We start from the raw sequence: 24220 nt of genomic DNA on the forward strand, positions 1-24220 counted from the left end.
TAAATGAATGATAGCTGTATTGCCATATTTTCTCCAGGGCCAATAGAATTATGAGATTTTGGGGCAGCGGCATATTGTGCAAAATTATTGACTTGCAGACGTTGCGTCATAACATTTGATCTGCTGCATAATCTGCAAATTTTACCCCAAAAACAGTTTTCTAGCTCGAACAAAACAAAACTATTGAAAATGCAGCAACTCTTTGCGTTGTGCAGTGAAAGGATTTACTCAGATGTTGACTGGTCACCGTCAGTGATTTTTAAACAGGGCCACAAGAGGGAGCAGTCCCTCTATTTTTAAAGCATAGCGGAGGCGCACCTAGGAGAAATAACATTGTTTCTTCTTGTTTCGTCTAGGAAATCGCCTCCATTGATAGTTTTTGTGCGGGAAGGTGTCCCTTCCTGCACAAAAACAATCATCCCCACAACATGGGCATCCTTGCACCATGGTTCAAGGGTGTCTGCGTTGGTGCGAGGCAGCCATTTGAGCACCAGCGCAGTAAAAGAGGACAGGAAGGCGCCGTATCTCATCAATACTCTTTTCTTTTGACATAGGGCACCGCAGCAGGAAGCCCAGCGGCGCTTCCCTACGCCAAAAATAAGTAAATAAGGGCTCTGGTATCTAGAATCTCATTCTCGCCTTCCCTGTCCCTTTCTTCTTTCACAGAATAGTCTCGCTCCGGCTCTCTCTTTTTCGCTATCTCTGCATCAAGCACTTTTTCTCTTTCTCTCACTCACACTTCTGCTGTCTTATATTCTCCCTCTTTTATCTTGTTCTTCGAACTGTCTCTCTCTTTACCTCTTCTCTCTCTCCTCCTTTAATTTGTCCTTCCCTCCGTCTAACCTGTCTTTTTCTCTTTCGCTCTCATTTGCTCTTTATCCCTTTTTCCCCTCCTCTTATTCTGTCTCTCTTTGCGCTTCAGCCTTTCTTTCACTGTTCTTCTCTTTCTCTTCTTCCAATGTTTTATTTTTACTTTCAGGTCCTCTCTTCTTCCTCTTTTTACGTCTGCCACCTCCGTCTCAATCATAGTGCTAACTTTCGCTCTGTCTCTGTATTGTTTATTTTAAAAAAGAAATACATTGGGTAGAGACTGCAGCCCACTCTACCTAATGCCATGGTTTTGGGATACCACGGCTGTCTAGTTTTGAATCTCACCCTTGTGCAATGGTTTTTATCCCTCTTTTCTCCCTGGTCATGATTTTTTAATTGCTCTCTTGCTTCTTTCTCCCTTTTCTGCATTTCTCTCTCTTGCTCTGGGTCAAAGTTTGATGATGAGAAATTAGTCCCAGTCCCCAAGAATGAAGGGCACTGCCCACCACCTATAATCACCGGCACAAATTAAGCACTGTGTCTCTTTCACCTTTCCCATCAGTCTTTGACTCTTCACCCTTGCCGGACTGGCTGTAGCGGCCCCTAGCATTTCCCCGGTGGGCAGCCAGGGTGGGGGCCGGCTTTGGGCACCTGGTGGCTGTTTTTTTGTTACCGGGGACCAAAAATATTGGCCCCCTGTAACAAAATCAGCCGAAAGCGGCCCTATTAAACAGCTCGGCTGCTACCCCCGGGGGCCGGCCGAGCAGTTTGCCAGAGCCTGTATCGGTTCCCAGTCCGGCCCTGCCCTCAGGGGGATCCATCCTCACCCTGGGTCGGTAGCTATTATTGAACGGGATTCAGCATCCTGGCCAGCTGGGGAACCAGGTTCGAGTCTCGGCGTCCTCGGCTCAACATCCTGTGATTCTGGGCAAATCACGTAATCGCTCAGTGCCTACCAAAAAGAATGAATGTGTCCGTTTGTATTACAACTGGTGCTCATGTAAAGCGCTCTGAAATCTTCGGGTTGAGTTCGCGCCATATAAAACTCCCCCCTCCCAAAAAAAAGAAATGTGCTGACCATGTCCTGCTGCAAATTGCTGACACCACCAGATGCCCGGACTTCCCCTAGTGTGTGTACAGAGCAGGAAGGCGCAGCACGTAAGGGAGGGTCCCTTGTCTTCAGGGCCGGCGCTAGGCATGGGCAGCATGGGCAGCTGCCCAGGGCCCCAGCGCCTGCTGGCAGCCTTGGGGCCTCGCGCAGTTAATGACTCCAGAGTTCCGAGGCCCAGGGGGCCCCCCAAGAGATTACATTTCTTTTTTTATCACTCTCCCCTGCAGGCCTGTCTCTGTGGGCCTAATGGCTGCATCTGCATGTCGATGACAGTGATTAGAAAGTTAATTAAAGGGCCTTTGCCTGGGAAGTACGCCCTGCCCCTGTTTGAATGAAAGGCAGAATATCCTGCTGGGCGCAGAGCAAAAGAATGGCGGCGCATCACAATGGAAACTCCTCACCTAGGACACCTGGAAAGGGAGCAGGGAGTGAATAACAGGGGGGGGGGGGGGGGATTTAGAGCAGATAGGTGTGAGTATGGCAACGAGACCAGGACAAGAGGTGCATGCAGAGGAGCAGTATCAGCATGCAAAAGTGGATGGAGCAGAGTTTAACGTCTGCTGGGTTACTCGAGTCTTAGACCTGGTATTAAATTAATATGGACATTGAAAAGGGGCCTTAATTTTTCCTGCAAAAACATTAATCTAGTGTCTGCAAAACAAATGAAAGTTCAGAAAAGCAGGTGATGAGACGGGTCGCTCTCCATTTTTACAGTCACCCTCAGAGTGAAAACACAAATATTAACTCTGCAGCAGCACAACTCTCTGCTGCCTTTAATGCAACTTCAACAACACTCGTTATAATTCTTTCACAGTCTCATCATGTCAGAACTGGAGCATTTTCGATATTATAAACAAGGAAGCCGAAGATGTTGCTTATTTATCGTATGCAACTGATAATCACTGACAAAGCCAATAGTACTGGCGTGTTATAGGTGTAATTTTACTTGTTGTAATATTTATCTTGAAGCAATGACAGAAGCAGCAAAATACCAGTTGGGCGGCGCACTATGCTAAGTATAGATTTATATAGCTTACATGTTTTTAAGCCACTCCCTTAACTACATTAGCATGCCCCTGTGAAAGACCCCCCTAGTTTTTTCATCCCACTTAGAGCCCTGCTGTCAGGTCAGTATGTTGGTGGTTTCTTTGGCTAGTTGTTGACCTGCTTTATGGTCAGGTGAGCCAGTTTTTACTGTTGATTTTCATGATATTAAAGCTTTTATTGCCTGCAGAAAACTAAAATCAGTGCAGTTTTCCATACCTTACAAAAAACTTATACAGCAAGTCTTTACAAGTTTAAAACTACCCTAGTTTGCAAACATGAGACACTTTTCTAGCTAACGAACTCACTAATGGGTGCCCCTTTTATTTTGGTACTGGGGCCTATTTTCTTTCCCAGTCTGATGCTGCATCTTAGGCAGGGCCACTGGAATAATGCGATTGTGCAGCAATTTCTGCACAATTATGCATTTGACGCATTTGCCACATAATCCATCATCTGCTGCATAATCTACAGATTTTAACAAGAAAATTGCTTTCTATCTCAAACAGTTCAAAAGTTGCTAAAAACGCAGCAACACGTCTTGCGCATGTGGGAAGGCCCTTTGAAAAGCTGGAATAGTCAACTTCCTATTTCTCACGGCTAAATTTGGGTGTTAAATTGGTACTAATGGGGTGCAACCGGTTCCCAAACAGTGTTACCAAGTTTAAAAATGGCAAAAAAATGAAGTAATACTATTTCAAAATGTGCCGGATTATGCCGCATAATTTGCATTTTCATGCCGCATAATTTACTCACCCTGCCACATAATTCCAGTGGTCCTGATGTTAGGGTAAAACAATGCAGTGATTTTGTTCCTGTTCATATTTCACATGCTTTAATTAATCTTGATTTCCTCAAGAGTGCTAGCTATTTCCAGCATGTGTGTTACTGTATTTTATTTCACAGCATATTACTCTTGGATGATGCACCCTTTGTACTGTCGCCTCCAGGTGTTTATTACAGGCTACAGTTCAGCACTTCGGAGTTGAGGATGAAGGCAATACAACTTTCACATTATGCCTGTCTGTCTGTTAAAAAGGTGTTCAGATTACATGATCATTCAAAATATGGCCTCTCTGCAGAGCACAAAGAGCAATGGTCCTGCATTCCAGTTGTGATTCTATGCAAATGTGTGTGAAAGAGCTACTAATTGATCAACGCAACAAGGTGAAAGGAAAACAATTTATTGTTGTTGCTCATTTAGCTTACACAGCTAACAACCCTTGACAAAACCCAGTCGAGGGTGTGCAGTTTGGTTTAATTTTAATTATTAAAAAAAACACACAAAAAAACCCTTTCTTTAGCCGGCCCGATCCGATTCCGCGTGGTCTCTGCTTAGGGGCCTCACATGTTCCTATCCTGCCCGGGGCCCCACATATCCTAGGACCGGCCCTGCTTGTCTTCAGTTCTAGGCAACTGGCCCAATACAAATGCACCACTTAAAGGGCCAGCGGCACTCCTATTGTTGCAGTCCCAGCTGAGAGCTAGCTGGAACTTTAACACTTTGATAACCATGCCAGCAAGGAAAGAAAGGTATTCGATTGTTACTTCACCAGTACGTGAGCTAAACCATGATTTGGAGGGGGGGGGGGGGGATTAGTTTTCCAAATCAACATGTAATGGACATGCATGCACTGTAAGGACAGACATTTCTATTGGACTAACTACATTATGAACTACTTTTGTAGGATGTATTAATACGTTTTTATTACTGACCAAGGGAGCAATTTCCAACCACTTTAGAATAATGCAATTAAAACATATGTTGAATAATTGAACCACCCGTATGTTGTGACAATTTTAACTTGTTACATGAAGGTTACACGGGGATCTCTGCAGCAAAATGAGTAACCCACTGAGATGTCCAGATAAAACCCACATCTTTGACCGGCACTGTAGATTGTTCTGCTTTCTGGCAGGCTCTTTAACCTTTTATTTTATGATGAGCCCAACCTGTTACTAGACATCCCCCAGATGGCCCCATCAAGTGTATTACCCACCCAAGTTAACTTACTATTAATACTTCCTGGAAATTGCTGGGACACAAATATCTCCAAAGCAGGTGCATTAACCTGTAAAATATTTAAAATTCAATAAAGTGAGCTAGAACAAATTTACTAAAACATTTGCCCCTGCTGGCACTTTCTTTGGGGCAGAGGTTTAAAAGATATATATTTAAGTTATATAGTTATGTAGGGTCTGACTTTCTAACAAACAAGCGTCCCCGGGCAATAGACCCAGAGCGAGGGTGGATTATATATGGTCAGGGGCACTTCTGACTTCTGAGATCTGCAGCAAGTGTTTAACCTGCTGAGGAAGGACAATCATGGCTGGAGATTGTCTATCTCTTAGACTTCCTCCTCCATGGGGAAAGCGCTGCCTTCAAAGCCAATGTAAGAGCACCTCTCTGGTCACTCACGCACGACACCACGACGCTTCTCACATAGGGTCACGGCAAGTACAACGCTACCAAGCAAGCGCTACCCCACGGCGCAGCGGGCTACCCCTCTCACTTATGCTCCTTGGCACACCACAAGGAAGTAGGAAGCGCTATGTAAATAGTCATAGTAATGGGGAGACTGATGATGTATGAAAACTTACATGTCAGATGCGAAGCAAACGTCTTCCAGAACCTACTTTCTGTCAGAAAGTTGGGACTGCACAACAGCACTACGTGCTTTATAGCCCCCGTGTGAGATGCACGTGACACATATCAACCAATCCGATTTGTCCAAGTCCAGGCGGCAGAGGGCCATATATTTCGCAATCCAGCTTCTAAATGTTGCTGGGAAAGGGCATTTATGGGAAATTCCACTATCTTGCAAGAAGGAAGTAAACAAACACTGATCCGCCTAACAATGATTGGATTTTGAGGATGGATGGATTATCTTCAACTGTGCTGTCAGGTTTAGCGAGCACTTCCTTCAGCGCCTGAATCTTTCTCTGGCCAGGAAGATTCTGAATATTCAGCTTTCAAAACAATGTGCTTTTCAACACAACCTTGCCTCAGCCTCCATGTGCAGTACCATGAAGCTAGGCCTTCTCTCTATGAACCCCACAGCATTAGGATCTTTTTTTCCATGACTTAAAGGCATCCGCATACACTCCCCACAACTCAAGATTTAACAAGTATTACCAAAGATAACAGGTCACGCCTTTTGGCTTTAGATGCATCCCTACTGGCTTTGCCAAAGCTTTTGCATGGAGACCCAGTGTGATGGCGTATTCATGTGCACGCATCACCACACATGCCAGACATCTAGCATGACATAAGTGACTTTTTTTCATTTCATATTCCCAGATGCCCAAGTTAGTGGATCTCAGTCTTGGAGCAGTGAAGAAAAATAAACCATAAGTTAAATGGGCATCACCTTATTTTTTCAAATAGGAGAAGCCCGGCAGCATCCTGCAGCTACCTCGACTTCCTGTAGAGAGAAATAAAAGAAATACTACAGATGCAGAAAAGATTTGGCAGGGTGAGGCAGAGGAGTATTGGTGGACAGGTGGGGCGAGTAACCAATGGCAAGATTAACTACGAAGAGGGCTGTGGGAGCAACCTAAGTGGTGGGACGGGGTTTAAATTAAAAACGTTAAGAAATCGTTCACAAAAAATCAAAAAAAACCCAAGAAGGATGGAGACAGCGGGGGAAGCAATAGACAAGCTGGGGGGTTGCAACATGGGGAGCACAGGACAGGAATGTTAGGGTTAAACCATCACAAGAGGGAAGAGGGAAAAAACACATGCACTCCCACAGACGGCTGAAAGCAAAAGAAACAACCATTTTCAAAGTAATAGGGCTAACATTTATGAGAGTTTGAGCTATTGGGATTGTAAATGACAATGCCTTTTATGTATGTGTTGTTATTAAAACAGATAAATAAAAGTCATTGTCATTACAATGCCAATAGCTTAAACTCTTGCAAATGCCAGACCTATTGCATTGAAAATGCGTGCAATAAAAAAAAAACGTAAGGAGAGCTTGTGTCCTGCCTGCAACAGCAGGCAGGACACAGCGATATGAGAAAATAGTGCCTGGACGCTGTAATTAAAGGCTACTGAGCAACAACACATGTAACAGGGGGTGTCGCAATAGGAGGTTACAAAATGAGACAAGGAGGTACTAAGGAGGGACTACGAAGCCTTTTGACCAATGAACAGCCACAGTTTACAGTTGCGATGACACAAGCAAATGAAAAATGTGGGCTGAGAGTGGGCGGAGCTTGAAGCCTCTACCTGAATACAGCATGCCTCACAGAGCAGCGCATGCGCTGCCCAGGCTCGACCTAAAAACATTGTTCCCTGAGTCTGACAGAAGAAGAATACAAGTTATCCAATCAAAAAGATTGTGAAGAAGCTGTGCTTCAGGAGATGGTGAAACACTGGAAGAAGAAGGAAAACCATTGAATACGAAGCAAGCAAATGAAAGTGACAAGAAAGCCGACCAATTGTAAGCAATGGCTGACCCGAAACCCGCTGTTCATATTTGGATTGTCTACAATAGCTCTTCAAACTTGAACACGCTCAAGAAAGCCGGTCTTGAGCCTCAAATTTATATAATTCAAGTCCAAACTGATTTGGTTTAACCCGATTTATATGGTTCCTGCCTTGCAGAAATCAGGTAATAAAGAATGGAGGTTTTTGTTAGTAGTCCTAATTAAAGCCCTACTCAGGAAGGTGTTACTAGGAGGTGCATTTAGCACTCAAGCTCGGGGGGGGGGGGGGGGGGTTAAATGAAAGGCAGCGCACACTACAGAACTCAAAGGACTTCAACAAGAAGATACTGCAGCATAATACAACAATTTTGGGTAAAAGGGGTGGGGACATTGGAGCCAAAGGGGAGGAGCGTGTATTTGTCCAGAGACAGAGGAACTTTAGATAAAACAATGTATTAATCATTAAAACCGATGGTGGGTGACTCCATTAAAATGCTTTGATGCTGTTAACCCTTGCACGTGAGCATCTTTTCGAACCACCTGCTCCTTAATAAGTATCATCCCCTTTGACATCTTAAGGATGGTTGTGTCCCAGACTGTGCTTTATGTGTAAACATACATGTGCCAGGGCCCAAGAGATTCTACTAGAGGTGGCACTACCCACAACTGCCGCCGAGTGCCAGTGTCAGCGTTACCTACTAACCATTACGCTCAAAAAATGTTGCATTTTGACTACTGCAGGTCACACCAAGTGGTAGGGATCGTCTGGAAGTACAAGTTTTTGTAACACGCTGAACTGCTAAACATGCATGCTGTGCCAAAACAAATGCTGAGAGCGCCATCCTGTGGTGTACTCTTTAAGTAAGATCTGGTATTTAAAAATAAGTGCCAGTGCCGAGCACCTGAAAACACTGGCACAAATTAGGCCCTAGTGCCATGGCAAGGCCTATTTTGGGGGTCCTTGTTTGGAATTAATTTGATAGATTACTTATTTTCAGTGTATTCAAGCTATCATTATGCAATAAAAATAATTTACATATTAAACTTTCAGAAACCAAAGCACACAATTACAGCTCAAAGTTCAGGCTGTCCAGAGTACACCAGGCAAATAGCGGTAATTATAAGCTTGAACAAGCATTGAAAGACCTATTTGGTTTTGTGCGCTTGCAATTTTTTTTTATTACAACAACAATACTTTATGGGGACTTCAGTTGCTCACCAGCCTCTTCTCCAAATGTAGGAAGGATATGGTAAAGGAGACTTGGTGGAGTGGTGGTCGTGTAATGCCATGCACTAGTTGAGTAGTGCATACTATTACAATGAGAAACATGTGCATATTATTACAATGCAATCTATTCACTTAGCTCTTGAAATTTAGCTATAAATGAGAGGTGTTTGTAAGCACAAAAATGTTCCCTGTACAGGTGGCATGCTCCTGCGGGAATGAAAATCAAAGCCTGTGAATGTTTATCATTCATCAAATAAAATCGTTATAATCCTAGCATTAATTATCTATCGCCATATTGGCCCTCATCTCCTCGTTCTATTAGTATACTTCTCTGGCTGACAGTGACACTAGTTCTGTTGAGTAAAGGGAAGGCAAGGGGGCAGGAAACTGGAGATGTACAGCAAATTAATGAGAACGCCATGTATAGAAGAAAAAAAGAGACAGAAATAAAGATGGCGTACAGAGGTAGGGAGAGGCGTGAAGTAAAGATATACATCTGAGGTAGCTGAAAAATTTATAGAGAGAGGTAGTAAGAGAAAGAGGTAGGTGTGGAGATATGGAACAGTTTAGAAGGAGGTAGAGAAGGAAAGTATTTAAGAGAGAGCTAGAGATAAGTAGAAGGAGATGTAGAAAGAGCGAGCGGAGATATGGTGATTTAGGGAAACGTAGAAAGAGCCGCAAATTAGAGCCAAGGTTGGGGAGATAGTGATAGACCAGTAGAGAGGTTAGGTAGTGGGAGAAGTAGGGAATGATTCAAGGGTAGAGTAAGAGTGGTGAGGCACAGAGAGTGGTACAATATGTGAAGTATATAGAGACACATCAGTAGAGAAGATAGTTTAGTGAGATGGGAGAAGGCGAGAGAAAAATATGCATTCTACACAGTAAAGCATTTCAAATAGAGAAAGAGGTGTGGCATAGAAGGTAGGTTCAAATAAAGACCGATAAGAAAGAGAGAGAGAGAATTGAGGTAAGGATGGAAAAAAAGTGAAAAACAGAAGTAGCGAGAAAGGAGTAAGCTGTTGAGAAAGGGGAGGTAGAGGGAAAAGATTCAGAACAAATTAAACGAGAGGTAAAGTGAGAAGTTAAGCAGAAGATTGGTGTAGAGATAAGTAGTGAGGGATCTGTAGGTTAAAAGAGAGGAAGGAAGGTAGTGTGCAGTATAGAGAGGAATAGAGAGAGTAAGAAATAGAGTTGAGGTATAGAAAGAAATCTGATGAGAGACAGATGTAAAGCAGAAGGAAGACAGATAGAGGACGCTGAGATGAACAAATAAGGTGAGGTGCAGAGAGGGGGGCGAGGTTGAGCAAAGTGAGGCAAGGAGAGGGTGTCGAGAGGCGCAGAGGTAGATATAGACAGAAAGAGTGATAGAGAGGGGGAGTATGGTGAGCCCGTGAGAGGTAGAAAAGGTGGGTGCAAAGGAATGTGTTTGAGAGAGAGAGAGAGAGCGAGGTGGGGTGTGATTGTGAGAGAGAGGTGAGGTAGACCGACATGAGATAGAGAGAAAGGAAAGGAAAGGAAAGGGAAGGGAAGGGAAGGGAAGGGAAGGGAAAGAAAGGGAGGGAAGGGAAGGGAAAGAAAGGGAGGGAAGGGAAGCGGTAGCTGGAGAGAGGCCGCGCTTTACAAGGGGCTGCTTGCAATGAGGGGGTACCTTGGCAATTGCCCACTTTGCCCATGCACTAACAGGGCTCTGCCCTCCCCCCACCTGCGAACAAGACATATCTGACAATCTTATATAGGACTCCTCTAAAATCTAAATGTTTCTGACTCCCTGGAAGGTTTCAGCAGCAGGCGGCCCATATGCCAACCTTTTCTGTATGTAAAGGAGTCGGGTAGGTAGAGAATTTCGTTTCATGGATAAAAAATCGAGATGAATTGTGACAGCCACGTACTGGCACACTTTCTCTGTCACCGGGGTGTCCACCTTAGGTCCAGGTGTGTCAGCTCTGTGTAAAACTCTCAGAAAATCCCAAACCTACATATATGGCTTACATCATTTTTTAAGTAATTGCGTCCTGGATGGATATCCTGAAAATCTGGCATGGATCTGGCTCCCCTGGATTTACTTGTGACTGTGACAACAATAACAAAAATGTGTAAAGTTTAATAAACCAAATGTTGCTCATTCTTTGTTTATGTCCCATAATAAAGCCTTCTCCAGTAGGATCATCAATGCCCAGGCTCTCATGACATTCCATTTCTGCACTTCCCTGAAGGGGTTTCTCCTTTGAACATTAACTCCCACTTTAAGAAATTTGTCAATGGTATAAAAGTGGAAAGTGATTGGTCCAACAAAAACTGTTATGTTCTCAGTGCTTATTTTGTTTAAAACAAGAATGTAATCAAACTCATTTTTTCTTCCCGCTGCCACTGCTGAATAATGGGTTTGCTGCAAACTAAGGTGGCTTAGACTTAATTCCACCTCATGCCTCATTCCTCCACCACACAACACCTCATTTCTCTTTGTTTCACTCTTGTAGGTTCTTTTTCAACCATGTTTTCCTCCTTTGTCACTGTTTTCATATCTTTCTCTTCATGCTTCTTTCTCCATTTTTTGACTTTCTCTCTCTCTTGTTCTGGCCAACGTCTGATGATGAAAAACATTCCTGGTTCCTAAAAATGTGTACCAGTGCCAACCACCTGAAACCAAGAGCACCCAGTAAGCATTGCGTGCTCTGGTTTATATGAATTTTAAAATCCTATTTACTATCTAAATGGCTGCAGGTAATAGTTATATTTAGGACTGAGCTCTTGATCCCCTGAAAGGTAAAAATTGAGTCAGATTTTCAAGACCTCTCCAATGAGTTTGCATAAGACCAAGTTACTGAAATTTAGGAGTGATTATTTACATATTTGTCATACTGAAAACTTATCTGGGCTTTACTGATCAGTGGGTTCTTGGGACACCTTTCACGCTGCACTCTGAGGGGACGCTTGCTTGGAAGGATCCTCTCTGCAGCGGGGTCTCTGTCGGAAGCATTTTGGTGTCATGTGTGAGTGCCCAGAGCAGCTCTCCTACCCTGTCTTGAGTTGCGACACTTAAAGCATCATAGTGGGAGAGAAGGAACCCTTGAAAAATCATTGCAGGTTGAAGATCCTACGAGTAGCGTGGAAGGTGATTTACCTCTAAAATATCACACAACAGTTTCCATCCACAACGCACTAGAAGGAAGTGTTCCTCTGTAGAGCTATCACCGTAGCACGCCCGCTGTGGTTTGCCGGCTAGAGCTCAGCCAACATGGCTTTGAAGGAAGTCTTTTTGTTCCTGAAGCAAGAGCCAAGATTAGAAAGGAAGGACATCATTGGGGATTTTACAGTCTTAAGAAGGAAACAAAACAAACATTGGCAATGCAAAAGGTCAGGCTTCAATGTGCTGCAGTGTAGACTCACACAGGCACACCGCTCACCCTGCACTCACGTAGGTAGAGTCGTTTACATCTGGTGAACACAGAAGAGGAGTGAGAACCAAGAAAGAGCATCTGCCGCTCGCGTGCGATGGAGCATGGACACAACCAAGTGTGCATTAGAAGAGGAATGAAGCATGGGTGAGGGTATGTTATGCTGAAACTGAGAGCCGCGTTTCCTAAGAGAAGCGCCAGCAAGTACCGTCTGCACTATGCAAAGTTTAAGATAAAAGACACTGTTTGCGAGTGCTGACGCTTGTGGATTCATCTCTGCCTTTCAGCCTACTGCTCGCGGAACCAGTGGCGTCACTAGGGTTGGTGTCACCCAGTGCGGTGTCTCATGGTGTCACCCCCTCACGACTAGGGAGAGATGATGAGGGGCACTGTTGGAGGGTAGTGGTGAGAGAATCTGCGAAGGAAGCCCGTCATTGGGGGCACCAAACAAGATTGTGGCACCATCAGCACTAAAGCTGGCCCTGGAATCACCTTAACCCTTTCTGTTCTGGAGGAGTGATTGTGACCTTAATAGGAGGGGAATGCTTGCACTTCGACATCGCCCATTACAAGGCCTACACCTGTCTCACTCTTAGAGCCTGGGATAGAGGGGAAATCCCAGCACTCCCTGAGCGTCTATGACTGGTTCCACAGAGTCTTTGTCTGACAATGTGTCAGGTGTTACTTCATGTAGTCACTTTGAATCCCAGCTAGGCAGTGCTTGCACTATCTTGGCTGTAAAGTGCCTGCACTTCTGAAGACATCTTCTGCATCAATCATCCGGGTTTGGGTACTTGACACGTGTAGATCGTCCCTTTAGATGAGCTCGGGATAGTGAGGAGTGCTCTGCGAACACCCTGGCAGCGGATTTTATGACAAAAGGCAGAGCTGTGAACTCTATGTTCTCATATATCATGAGGCGTGACACCTCGACACCCAGTCACACTAATATTATATACATGTATATTCTGGTCTGCAAGAAAAAAAAACAAGCCCCTGTAAACAAACTTTTTTTTTCTCCATGGGTGCAAATCTATTTTTACTGTTGAGGCACGCCTTGTGCTCACCACAGCGACTTGGGGAGATGTTCCTTTCACTTTACAACCGTGAACGTGGATTTACTTAAACCCCTAACAGGCGTAAATACCTATAATTTTCCTAGTCCCGAAGAGGATCAGAAAATGTTTATGAATACCGACATTTAGGGATTCTCTGTGTGAGTAAATAAATACAGCTGTACCTGCGGGCCCAAATAATCTTCCTGAGTTGTATAAGTGGCTTTGCGCTCTGGAATGGCGTATTCGTATAAATGCTTTGTAAATTCGGCCCGGTGTGTTTCCATCCTTGACACACAACTCCTGTCCTAGATTTCCAATACTATGACTCCTATGGAAATGTAACGTCAGAGTAACGCGCGTGCTTTAAATGGGAGGTACTGTCCGGTACGCAGTGCTCCTTATTTGAAAGAACACCTGCACTTCTCAGCACTGCTGCAATACATAGAATGGGAGAGTGCCAGCACTTTCTGAACAGCAAACAGGTACTCTGAAGAGTCTAAAGCGTCATGCTGCACTACAATGATTTTTATGGTTGTTTCATCCGTTGTTTCTGAGTGCACTTTTCTTAACACGCATCCTCGCGTTTATGACCCTTAGGAGCGTTTGGTGGGTGGCTGCGTTTCTGTGAGTGGTCTCTATTCTCTAAAGAGGCTTGTTTGATTTAAACCTTCATGGTTGTTCTGTCCATAGCTGCCAAGGTTTCAGATTGCTATGTGTGACATTTTCAAAGTTTGAGTGTAATTATGAGTGACTTTTCTTCAACGATAAGTGACACTTTCATTTAGTCAAAATCAAGCAATGAATACTACGGAAACTTATAAATAACAGAAATTACACCCATTTGAGCAACAAGAAACTCTAAGAAGAACTTAAAACAGGTGCAAAGTGCCAGAAATGGAAGGGCACTTAGGTGTGAGTGTGGGAGGTGCTCTGCTTCCAAGTGCCTGGCATCACACTTCCCTCGACGACCTATAGCCCTCCGTGGTTTCTGGGGAACTCTGTCCGCTCTATCATGACTCTCTATAACTGCCATGTTTTCAGTTTGATTGTGTGGTATTTCCATGATTTCAGATTACTTGGGAGGGACATTCTACGGCCAAAGCATTGACACTTTGAGTGACCATTATATACTGTGCGCATTACAATCAATGCCTTGCATAGTTAAAGTGCTTTCTCAGTCGCAGAAGCAGGGGATGTCATAGCATTATAAATAGAGAAGTCACTATGCCCTGCTGGCTGCTGCGCCAAGCAGGATTAAATTATTTTTCTCTCCTTAAAAACAGACAGGCATTTGCAGGAAGACTGAATTAACCAGTTGAGGTTTCACAATGTAAGAGTGTATTTGTGACTGATTACTTGAACTTGCATTCATCTTTCAATTATGGTGCGTGCTTCAGATGTGTAAAGGTGAAACACTAACAAAAATACATACAGAATAATGTCTTTTAACCACGCCTATGGACCACGCACTGACACTGCCCCCATTGCTGCTTGACTCACCTGTGCAATGCCAGAAATTACTGACAGGGAAGGCTGAGTCAGTAGATAATCACGTTCTGCAGTGCACCGAGAGGAATAGTGTGTGTGCAGCCCTTGAGTGTCATGCTACACTGCAGGCTGTTTTCTAGCGTTGCTACAAGGCCCTAGTGAACTCACGGTAACTGCAGTGGCCGGTGCGCGCTTGAGATGATTTGTCGGCTGAACAGGCAGGCTGGCCCCAAGTCAGTGTGCCGCCACTCACAAGGGATGTACAGTAACATAGCCCACACGTGACTGGAGGCAGGAGGGCAGATGAGGCCTAAGCCTAACCGACCGAGTCCCTGTCCTCCACACACGGGGATGGTGGTGCTGGGGGCTGTTAGGGCGGGCTGTGGCTACAGGACTGGCGGAAGGCAATTAGCGAGCCCACTACTGGCTGCAATTATGTGCGTGCGGACATTTGAAAAGTTGCGGCCGCCGCCTGCATGCGAGCTCTGCCATAATGTTGCCATAACTGTACCTGAAACACTGCAACTTCACAAGAAGGCCGGTGGGGTCTGGTCTATCGCGTCGGGATCACACAATGTGCGGCAGTCTATTTTGCGAGCGCGAGCTGCCATACCCATTGCATAACTTAGTGCAGTCCATAGAGAGAGACTGTAAGGCGCCCGCACGCGCCGCAGGAGTCAGGAACCGGACAGTAGTTCCAAAGTAAACTCCCCGCCTTCCGCAGGCGCAGCAGGACGTGACGTCAACCGGCGGCGCCTGGTATGGCTTTATGTCATTGGGGCTCCCCTGTCTGTGATGTTAGTAGCCTTTGCGCACTAACGTGCGAGAGCGGAGAGACAAGCAGGGACATCATTTTCATACTTTGGAGCTGCCTAGCAGCTTTCTGTCGTCTCACCACGAGGTGCACTTTCCCCCATACGCGTCTTCGTGTAAATGCCCAGCATGAGTTCACATGTGCACATATGTGGTGTAATATTGCAGAGTCTCACGGTGTCACGCCATGAGGATGGGGTCACCCGGTGCGGTCCCCACCCCCCGCTCCCCCTAGTGACGCCACTGCGCGGAACCAGCTTCGCGGGTCCCGCTTTGTGTGGGAGCTTAACCCTGAACTAGCGAGGCCGGACTGCCAAGGACTTCGTCCTTCACCTGAGGAAGTCTCTGTGGGTGACTGTGTTGTGCGGGGCTGCGAGCGAGTGCGGGCGCAGGACTCTAAGTCCCAGGAGCGCCCGCCAGACCCAATTGCCAGCACCTGGGCCGCTCTCCCTGCATGCTCCTCCCCACCAGTGCCTGTTAAAAATCCACTCCCCTGGTTGTTGTTGGGACGCTGTTTGCGAGTGCTGACGCTTGTGGATTCATCTCTGCCTTTCAGCCTACTGCTCGTGGAACCCGCTTCGCGGGTCCCGCTTTGTGTGGGAGCTTAACCCTGAACTAGCGAGGCCGGACTGCCAAGAACTTCGTCCTTCACCTGAGGAAGTCTCTGTGGGTGACTGTGTTGTGCGGGGCTGCGAGCGAGTGCGGGCGCAGGACTCCAAGTCCCAGGAGTGCCCGCCAGACCCAATTGCCAGCACCTGGGCCGCTCTCCCTGCATGCTCCTCCCCTCTCACATTGTATTGTATAAAGTTAATCACTTAGACCCGCAGCGCGGGAGCGACCGGGAGAAGCCCGGGACAAGGGCGGGGCCGTCTGAGGCCGTCCGAGGTCGGCGGAGGTCGGGTCGGGCCACCCCCCTTTCATCTTCCCTTTGTGTCATCTGGTTTGTATGATTTTTTGATTCATAGTGGTTGCGTTATTGTACATTGTCTTGTATTTCCTCTGGTAGCGTGGTCACGTATATTCACACAAAATGCCCCTACGCTCTGGTAAAGAAAGACAAGTTCAAGTATCCACCACAAATGGAGTCTTTACTGGTACCATTGACCAATTTTTTAAACGTACAACATGTATCTTAGAAAAAGAAATTGCTCTTGGAGAAAAACGCTTATCTCTTGACTTAGTCACGGGTAAGCGCTCTTCCTTAGGGAAAATTTGTGAAGCTGTTTCCCCAGTTCCACTAACACAATTGGAGTCCGCGGACTGTAATGTTATAGTTACAGAAATTGTGCCTGTTGGCCTTGAGTCAGAGCTAGAGGGGGGAGCTGATAAAAACACTCAAGATTCCATATTAGAATGTAGTTCTCTACATTACAATTCAATCAACTCTGAGACCGATACTTCGATTTCCTCTAGTTTTACTAAAAGCCCAGAGTCCGAAATACAACTATCATCTCTGGAGAACAGGAATATGCAGAAATCTAACAAAAGGAAAAGGGTAGATTCGTCCCAGAAGGGGGGTAATAAATAGGTTCAGAAAACCAATAGTGAGACTCTGCCCCAAAATAACACAACAGTGATACCTCCAAACCCTGTAGTGAGTAACAATAACACAGTTAATAATAATGTAGAAGGTACACTCTTAGATAAAATTGAGGTGTTCATTAAATCTCTCCTCTTGCCCTTATTTGAACGGACTAGACTGCTTAATGTTAAAATGGACTCTATGGAAATACTGGTGAGGGAAAATTCTGACATTTTGAAAAAGCTTCAACAATCTAGCAGCTCCAAGGGCCCAGTGCAAATGAATGTACAAAAAAGGGCGCCAAGTAATGGAGATAAGGGAAAAACTGTAAATCAGGTACCATCTTCATTGAAGGTCCCCCAGCAGAAACCTGCCGCAGATATAAATAAGCAGACTGCGGTAGTGTCTATCCCCCATAAAGTTGATTCGGGTAACAAACCACAGGCCACCCCAAAAGGTTCATCTAAACCATCCCGCCCAGTAATACAAAACACACAGATTAGGAAAACTGTTCCATCCAAGAAAAAATGCATGAATCTCCCTCCTGAATCACTGCCATACACCGTAATCCTGACAGGAGTAGCCCCATTGGGAGAGGGTAGGGTGGAAACTCACAGTGATTTACATAACAAAGTAAAATTTTGGTTAAATAAGAACCGTCCACTCCCACCAATGTCAAAAACTGAAATCCTAACCTTTAGGAGAGTAGACTGGGTAGGTTATAGTAAAAAAGACCTCGAAGGACTGTCGTCATCAGCTTTAGGGAGCCATGGGTAGCTGAGTTTATTAGTAGAGAACCAAGATTTGGAAGAGTGGGTGATGTTCAAACTTTATCCCTGCATTATTTCTACCCCAAACTCAGCCTGGGGAGAGAGTTTCCTCGACAAAATCATTTCAACCAAAACGGTAGCTTTAGAGGAAGATACCCTTCAGAAGTGGCTACTTACCCTATGTTCATGCCTCATCTCTCGAATCGTTTTGCTCCGCTGTGTGGGTTGGATGGTGTTGACTGACATAATGGGGGGACACTGGAACAGAGCTATAGGGTGCACAGGCTCTCTATTGGGAAAATATCCCCTTATCTCACACAAGCACCGATAACTGACATAATAATGCTGAAAATTCTTTGGGTGATCAAATAAGAAATGGTCCTAATGTTACTAATCTGGTACAGGATTGTATAAACAACCCCTTATCGTGTGACAAAAGTATGGGGGATGTAACCTTACCTGATGAGCCACTGGTAGTTCTTGTAAAGACACTCAAGATATTGTCTTGGAACATTGCGGGGTTGAAGGGGAACGTGGACTTGGTAGAATGGGGGGTCTTTATTGAGCAATTTGATATTGTTGTATTTCAAGAAAGTTGGTCAATTGATGCTATTTTTCGTCTTGGTTATCTGAATTTTTACAAACCAGCACATAAAGGGCATAAGGGTCGCCCGTCTGGGGGACTTGTTATTTAGATAAAACAATCATTATGTTACAGGATCCATGAGATATCTGTCCCTAGTGCCGATCTTCAGGGTCTTAAACTCAGCAGAGCAAACCAACGGGACTTGTTTTTAATCAACATATATGCAAGGGGTCGAGTGGGAGGTAAGAGTCCCGAAATTATTGAGGACCTAGAATTCCTACTGAACAGCATTGGACGAGATAAGTGTGTAACAGTGGCAGGGGACTTAAACTGTACGTTTGAACCCCTACCAGTTACGGAAGATAATTGTTATGGCGAAACAGACCGATTATGGAATATTCCCAGCCTTGCCTTATCACCAATCAAAAAAGTCACTGATGCTGCTTTGCAATGGCTTGGGTTATGTCTGGAGTGGGACATTAGGGCAGCAAACGGGAGGTCTATTTCTGACAAAGCAGGAAAAGCCACATTTGATAATGGCTATAGTTCTAGCCGCATAGATTATTTCCTTATTAAAATAGAGTACTGGTGCCTATTAGAAGATAAGGAAATAGTAGATAGGCCTGAAAGTGACCACAATCCTTTATCAATAAACCTGAAAGTGGATGGTGGCTTGTCCATAAGGAACGCCTCAAAGTACACTACGGCTGAGACATTTCTTACAAATGACTGTCGTAGGGTACGCTGGGATCGGATTCTGGAAGTCCCCGATACCATTGAAAAAATTTCAATGGAAGTTGCAGCTGCCACTAAAAAAGTAAAATCAGTGCTGGATAAAATGGGGTCATTGGAGCAAATGACTGCAATCCATGAGTCCTTTTCTGCCAAACTTAAACCTTTCTTTACAAAACAGGGTGGCTCGTCGAAAATAGACAAAAAACCCTGGGCGCTAAATGGTATAATAAAACCTGTCGTAGAGCACACAGTTCCTTGATTGCTGTTATTAAGTCCAGGGTAACAATGGATATTAAAATAGAGAGGGCCAAATATAAGAAAGTGCTAAACCAAGCAAGGACTGCATGGGATGACCAACGCTGGCTGGAACTATACGAGGCCAGTCTGTCCACTAACCAACTTAAATTTTGGCAGGTAGTGAAGTGGGGAGGGTCATGGGACTCGCAAACCCCAGTTAACTACGTTTCAGCCGATGATTGGGTTGAATTTTTTTCGGCCCAATTCTGTGGCAAGGTGACAGGCAATCTTAATATAGGGGAGAGTAATCTGTCTCCTATTTCCATAGCTACTAGTGAGAACATAGTTTTTACAGAAAGTGAAACAGAGATTGCATTAAAACAGATACAAAATGGGAAAGCACCAGGTATGGACTGTGTTCCGGCTGATCTCTTCAAGCTGGATATAATAAACTGGGTCCCTTATATAACCATTTTAGCCAATGCTATTGTTAGACGAGCCAGTATTCCAGACTCTTGGAAAGGGACCTTAAAAAAGGTGATAAGACCCTTGCAGGGAATTATCGTCCTATAAGTCTTATTGACGCCCTGCAGAAGGTAATTGCCAGAATGCTGCTGGGTAGAATCCAGTCTTGGATAAGTGAGGAAAATATCCTATCCCCGCTACAAGCTGGTTTTAGGGCTAGTATTAGCACTGTCGACCAAGTGCTCAGATTTATCATGATCTATTGGAAGACAGTGCACTTAGGAGAAGGCACCTTATACGCACCTTATACGCAGCGTTCGTAGATGTTAAATCTGCGTTCGACATGGTTCCTAGAGGAAAATTATGGGAAGCTCTAAAGAGAATGGGTATGCCACCTGAACTACTCAAGCTTACCATCAGGCTACATGAGTCTAACTTTGCTAGAGTTAGATGGGGACGTCAGGGCCAGGTGACAGACCCCTTTCCAGTGACCCGTGGAGTAAGACAGGGCTGTGTCCTGGCACCAACCCTGTTCCTACTCTTCATTAATCAAGTGGTACAGTTCCTTTCTTCTACCCCGACAGATGCGCCAGTTCTGGGTGGGACAAGATTCCCCCTTTTAATTTTTGCCGATGATACTCTGATCCTGGCAAAAACACAGGTGGGTCTCCAGACCGCAATAAATAAGTTTGTGGAGTTTTGTACAAAAAACGATCTTGAAATTAATGTTTCGAAAACCAAATTCATGGTTCTGACCAAGAATAGATCACAAAGGGGTCATGTTACTATGAATGGTACCATCTTGGAACAAGTAGGGGTGATGACCTACCTAGGGGTGGTTATAGACTATAGATTGCGCTGGAAGGAGCAGATCGAGGCACTTTATTTAAAATTTGCCAGTTTATCGGGTTGCCTAGTCAAAGAACAACGTAGCTCCCAAACCAAAAGAGTCTTGCCAGCACTAAAAATATTTAATGCCAAAATTAGCTCTGCCATCCTCTAGGGTTCGGATCTGTGGGGCTATGCAGATCTTGCCTCTCTAGATAAAATCCAGAATAAATTTCTCCGTAGCTTGGTAGGTCTCCCATTTTCGACTCCATCACTCCCCCTTATGTTAGATATGGGCTGCCAATCAATCAAAAATCAGACTCAATATAGGATGGTAGCCCTTTGGAGACGAATTTGGTCCACCCCAGAACTTTCTATGTTTGCAAATGAAATTCTGGAAGTGAGATCGATACCAGGGTCAGGGAATCTATCTTGGTTTAAAAATGTAAAGGAAATTCTCCATAGGATGGGTCTTCACATGCTGTGGTCAGATCCGGGAAACCAGGTTTTTCCTTCAAAACAAGAATTTAAACTAATGTTTTGGGCCACAGTCAAAGAAGATTTGGTTTTACTTTCACAAAACCAAAACTTGACTGGCTTCTTTTTGCTCCATAAAGTGGTTTCCCACGCAGAAATATACTGGGACAAGATTACTAAAAGTGCAGATCGGAAACTCTATCATCAATTTCGAGTTGGCACATTGCCAATAAGGGAGTTTACCAACAAATGGCATAATAAACCGTCTTTGCACTGCCCCTGGTGTAGCGAGCAAAAGGAAACTATGGGTCATTTTCTTTTTGCCTGTCCAGCATACTGGAAGGGTTAACACACGGGCGTGGGAAGAAGCGCTGTTAACCATGAGATATAATACAGCTGTGGATCTCCATAGGCTTGGCGAAATACATTGGATGGGCGTGGACCATTAGGGTTAGACATCTCTCAGGAAGATAATTAAGTCCCCTATGATGATAACTGTACAAGAGGGAATATACTTAGTGTAGTAACACATTGTTATAATGTATGAATTGTGATTTGTAAATCCTTTTTAATGATCTATGTAAAACGTCTTGTGATACTATTTAATCAAATTTTATAATGTGTCTTGATGGCTACTTATAAACCACTTTTATTACTTGTAATATTCATGTTGTAAATCTGTATGTATTCTTATCTGCTGTCCTTTATGAAGAAACCTTCGAAATAAAGACGTTAAAACCTGAACCTGAACCTGATAAAAGATCCATTAACTCACTGGTTACCTGTGAAGGAAATCTAATTGGGAGTTGACAATGCCCACTGTAGTAAATAAAGTAACAGACATAGTAGCATTAGGCTCAATCTCAAGGCAACAGATACAATATTTAGGTCCACCAAGCAAGACTGCAACCCTATAGTCAAAAGAGCATGAGGCGGCTGCCCGGAGCACCGCCCGCTCCTTCAACTCAGAGGCTAGGAAGAACTTTCCTTAAAAACTTTGCAAAAGAGAGCAACATGTTCCAGAGTTCCAGTTGTGGGTCTAAAGGTACTCTAGAACCATCCCTTCATAGGCACTCAATACATTGTCTCCATATGGTAAGAAGACTTCCACACTGTAATTCAATTCATTCATTGATCATTTTATTTGTTATCATTTGGTTGCGGTTCATATCATCTTTCTTTTTTCATTTAAATGATTGTTGGCATTTTCATTGTCATGTCAAACATTGTCATCTCGGTGTATCCAATGCATTTCGGGCATGCAAATATGCCCTTCATCAGGGTCAACGACACTGTCAGAAATAATAACTATGGTCAAAAATACGTACAATGTTGTGATATGCATAGACAGTCACATTGTGGTGAAAAACGCAATTAAAAAGGTTTATGTGAGGTAAGTGAATATCTGGTAAAACGTGATGACCTACATTGCATGCACTGTGTCTAAACGATAAATGTGGGTGATAAGGGTTTGTACAGACTCACATGTCTAGGATTTCCAGTGGTAGAGGAAACCTGTAAAGAATCAAAAATAAAAGAACCACGTTCTAGTATCTGTGCACCATGTCCGTATCTAGTCTAAAATTCGCGCTGCCAGAGACAACCGTCTCAGTAACTAACCTTCTGTGCAGTGGGAATGCCGGTTCCACGCGGGTCCTCTCGGAAGTCCGAGCTGGTACATGGATCAGCCGCGTTTGTGTTGTTTTCAAAGAGGGTTCCCGGTCATGTGACGAATGACGTGTCACACTCATAGAAAAAAGACTATGAAAACGAAGATTCACCGGTGATCGCGTGCAAAACTAAATGTGCACGTTTAATGTGGTGTTCTGGCCAGAACAAAATGTATCACTAAGTTGACAGTGATATTTGAGGAAAAAACACGAGCTTTCTAAAAAAATTTATATATATATTCCCTCACAAAAAAATTTAGGAAAAAGTCGGGATTCGAACCAAGGTGGTTCGCATTGGTATTATAGGGATTAGTGTGGTGAGCCATAGGTAAAGTTAATGGGGAAGAAGGTAATGTGTGAATGTAAGTGTCTGTTGGATATGTGAACAGCACACAGTATGCACAGGATACAGTCTAATAAGAGCAATTAATATAAATTTTATAGGTAACATGCAAATTCAATTCTATCATTTAACCCCATTGGTTTCTGGGTAGACAATTTTTGTATCCAATAGTTCTCTCTCATCAGTAGGTGTTTGTTGTTGTTTCTCCCTTCAATTTTTTGAACTGTTTCCAGGATTATGAATTTGATTTGCGAGACATTATGACTTTCTTCTGTGAAATGCAGCGATAATGCTGATTTGGTATTCTTTAGTCGTATGTTGGATCTGTGTTCCGTTAACCGCACTTTGATGCGTCTCTCGGTTTTCCCCACGTAAATCTTGCCACATGGGCATCTGATTCCATAAATTAAATTGCTCGATTCACAGGTCGCATTCACTCTCAGTTTTATTGGGTAACCTTTGGAGGGATGGCTGATTGTGTTGCCTCGAATCACACTATTACAATTCCCACAGTTTAAACAAGGTTTTGTTCCTGTGAATGATGTGTTGTCCAGACTTTTCTGTTGTAGAATTTCTCCTAAGTTCTTAGCTCTTGTAAATGCAAAAATCGGAGGTTCCCTAAAGGATTGGTTAAAATCAGGTTCCATATTGAGAATTGTCCAATGTTTCATTATTGCCTGTTTGTATTTTTTGCTCGCAGTGGAGTATTTGGATACTACAACTGTTCTTGTCTGTTCTGCTTTGGTTTTGCTGGTTAGTAACTGTTTTCTTCCAATTTGGTCAATCCTCTTTTTAGATTCGTCTAATAGAGATTGGGGGTAACCTCTGGATGTGAACTTGTTTACCATTTCATCTAGTCTGATGTTAAGTGTGTTTTTGTCTGAAGTGATTCGTTTGACTCTAGTCATCTGTGAGAATGGTAGGTTTTTGATTAGGTTAGGTTGATGAAAACTTGAATATAACAACATGTTGTTACGGTCTGTTGGTTTGACGTATAAGTCAGTCACAAATCCCTCAGTTGTTATGGTTACCTTAACATCTAGAAAATTCACAGACGTATCTGACATGATCCATGTAAGTTGTATTCTTTGGTCATGTTCGTTGAATTTCGTTAATTCCATCTGTAGTTTTTCTTGTGTGTTTGTCCATACGATAAAGTAGTCGTCAATGTATCTAATCAGTAGTTTTAAGTTTTTCGTCCATTCA

General features: G+C 44.0%; 1 protein-coding gene across 2 annotated transcripts in view; it reads right to left on the reverse strand.

Annotated features, from left to right (window-relative positions):
• The window catches only part of LOC147673408 (C-reactive protein-like), a 93522-nt gene that overhangs the window by 21650 nt on the left and 47652 nt on the right, over window positions 1-24220 (reverse strand). The window contains exon 1 of one of the 2 annotated variants that reach the window (XM_086947271.1): window positions 5567-5650. The exons of the other annotated variant lie outside the window; for it this stretch is intronic. The gene's annotated coding sequence lies outside the window, so the exon portion shown is untranslated. Of the gene's footprint in view, window positions 1-5566; window positions 5651-24220 lie in introns of those variants that run through there. 2 annotated transcript variants of the gene reach the window in all.

This window comes from Lissotriton vulgaris, chromosome 12 (genome assembly GCF_964263255.1).
Source record: "Lissotriton vulgaris chromosome 12, aLisVul1.2, whole genome shotgun sequence".
Classification (NCBI taxonomy): domain Eukaryota; kingdom Metazoa; phylum Chordata; class Amphibia; order Caudata; family Salamandridae; genus Lissotriton; species Lissotriton vulgaris.